This window comes from Octopus bimaculoides, chromosome 4 (genome assembly GCF_001194135.2).
Source record: "Octopus bimaculoides isolate UCB-OBI-ISO-001 chromosome 4, ASM119413v2, whole genome shotgun sequence".
NCBI lineage: Eukaryota > Metazoa > Mollusca > Cephalopoda > Octopoda > Octopodidae > Octopus > Octopus bimaculoides.
This window is the reverse complement of record NC_068984.1, coordinates 17,632,896-17,636,073: the sequence shown is the minus strand read 5'-3', so window position 1 is coordinate 17,636,073 and position 3,178 is coordinate 17,632,896.

Below are 3,178 nucleotides of genomic sequence, written 5' to 3'. Positions count from 1 at the left end.
TTAAGATAAGCTGCTCTACATCTTAGAGTGTGCTTCTTCTTTCAGATTTATGTTCTTTACAAACGATATATGCGTGTGTGTGTGTGTGTGTGTGTGTATTTGTGTCTATGTGTGTGTGTGTTTGTGTGTGTGTATGTGTGTGTGTGTGTGTGTTTGTGTACGTGTGTATGTGTGTGTGTTTGCGTGTGTGTGTGTGTATGTGTGTGTATGTGTGTGAGTGTGTGTGTATGTGTGTGTGTGTTTGTGCATGTGTGTATGTGTGTGTGTGTTTGTGTGTGTATGTGTGTGTGTCTCTGTGTGTATGTGTGTGTATGTGTGTGTGTATGTGTGTGAGTGTGTTTGTGTGTATGCATGTGTGTTTGTGTGTGCATATGTGTATATGTGTGTGTATGTGTGTGTGTGTTTGTGTGTGTATGTGTGTGTGTGTGTTTGTGTGTGTGTGTGTATGTGTGTGTGTGTGTGTGTGTGTGTGTGTGTGTGTGTGTGTGTGTGTGTGTGTGTGTGTGTGTGTGTGTTCAAGTATATCTTGTGCTTTGTGTCAATGTTTGTCCTTCGCTATTGTTTGACAACTGACGTCGGTGTACTCGTGTCTCTGTAACATAGCAGTTCAGCAAAAGGAACTGATAGAATAAGTACTAGCATGGATTTTTCCAACTAAAATTTTTTCCAAAGGGGTACTCCAGCATGGCCACAGTCAAATGACTGCAAACAAGTAAAGCTTCTCGATTTACGATACTTATTTAGATATATAACATTTGAAAATAGTTTCAGTTTAGTTGTCCAGAATTGTGTGTGTGTGTATGTGTGTGTTTGCGTGTCTGTGTGTTTGTGTGTGTCTGTGTCTCTGTGTGTATGTGTGTGTTTGAGTGCATGTGGTAGCAGGGCGTGCTAGAAATAGCAGCCAAATCTTTGAAGCTGAGATACATTGAATGCACTCAAAAAAATTTGTTGTAATTATATTCCATTGAGGTGATCTTTCGCTTTGGCTCTCAGAACTGTCATCCGGTCAGCTGGTTTTCTTCATTAATTTCTGTAAAAATTTTTATTTATTCACTTTTGTTTTAGGGTGAAAGAGAGGAGTAAGTGAAAGATGTGTGAATGTGTATATGAAATGGATGTGTGTGAGTGTGTGTGTGTGTGAGAGAGAGAGAGAGAGTGCCACTTACACATACATGAGAACACACACATTCACTCACTCACTCACTCACTCACTCTCTCTCTCTCTTTCTCTCTCACATGCACACTTACATACAAAAAAGACGTACGCATTTGTATTGATGTATGTACGTATACATGACAACATATCTCTTCACTCACTCTCTCTCTTCCTCTCTCTCTTTCTTTCTCTCTCTCTTTCTTTCTCTCTCTCTCTCCCTCACTTTCTCTCTCTCTCTTTCACACACACGTCTATTTCATATATGCATACATATATCTTTCTCTTTCTCCTCTCTTTCACTAAAAAGGAAAGTAAATAAATTAAAATTTTTTACAGAAATTAACAACTTAAAAATAATTAAAAAAAACACATTAAAATATGGTCTGTTTAAAGAAAACTAAAATATAAATACCTACTGTACAAACAACTTACATTTTTGAAATCACATTCAGTAAAAAATATTTCTAAATGATTAAAATATTGTGTACACCAAAAAGTCAATGTTTTTTTTCTTAGAGAGTGCGAAGTCTATGTGTGTGTATATGTCACAGATAGTGGACGTGTGTTTGTGCTGATCGACACACCATGACATTCATTATATGTGTTTGTATTCTGTATGTGTGTTGATATGAGTAAACAGAAAAATTGTGTTTACTCACTTTCATTAATAAACAGAGGTCCAGATGTCACAAAAATTTGTACTGCACTGCCGAAGGTAAGTATGAAAATAAATATGCAAAAAAATTAAGATAAAATATACTATTTCTGAGATATTTCAGGTACAAACAAACATCGCTAGAGTTTTAGTATTATTAATATATATATATATATATATAAAGATAGATATGGCCAGTCTATAGGATTACTCTAGGTTTTATGTCCATAAAGCATTTAGCTTTACAGCATATATATATATATATATATTGTTAGTTTCCATTTATATATATATATAGTTAGTTTCCATCTACCAACTCCACTCATAAGAGTTTTCTACTATAGTCTTGGTTCAATCAAAGCCTTGTGAGTGGATTTGGTAGATGGAAACTGAAAGAAGCTTATTGTGTGTATATGTATATATGTATAATAATTTGAATAATATTATAATAATATTAGGGAATATATAATTCCAAACGTACAGCAATATTCACTTTAGTAATACTAAATTAAATTTCAACATATATAATATATGTATATAAATACAATTTAGAGGAGAACCGCCATTATACAATTCACATATATTATATATATTCTTCCTTTTTGCTACTAGACAACTAGTATGTTGGTCAACTTTTTCTCCTCTCTTAATGATTCTGTTTTTATATCCATTTGAGGATTACTTCCAAGCGTTACTCCATCATTCTCGTGTTCGGCCAAAAGGTGTTATTTATTGTCTGTGTCTATCATTTCAAATTACCTTTGTTTACTTTTGTACAACCATCTTGTATTGCTGTGTTTGCTCAGGCCCTAATTCTATGCAAATCTTGCAGGTACTGCCGATATACGAAGTTCCCAGTCTTATTGTTAAAGGCACAAAACTGAGTATTAGTGTTTTTAATCGATAACTGATGAAGTATCAGGATCCTTCTCTGTCTGTCCGACGTGTACATTTTGAAGTATTTAATGCATTTTTCATTTATGGAATAAGTGAATGCCACACATCCCGACTTTTGTTAACAGTAAGTTTATATATATATATATGTATATATATATATATGTATATATATATATATATATAAGCAATGTTAATTCTCTAAATGAAGTATTAACAGTAACTGCACGATAAAGTGTAGTATATTGCCACTTAAGTGTGGCTGACCCCTAGGGGTGGATGTTACTGTTGCTTTTAGCCCCAGGAGGACATCTCCTCCAGCTGGCTTATCGACACACGACTGTGTCCTGTTTGCCAAGGGAAGTTATCCCTCTCACCTCGATCTGCAGCACGAACGTATCCGGATTTCAGGGTTATTTCCCTTCGTCGGCGCCCGATAGCTGCTGACCTTGGCGACACACACACAAACACAC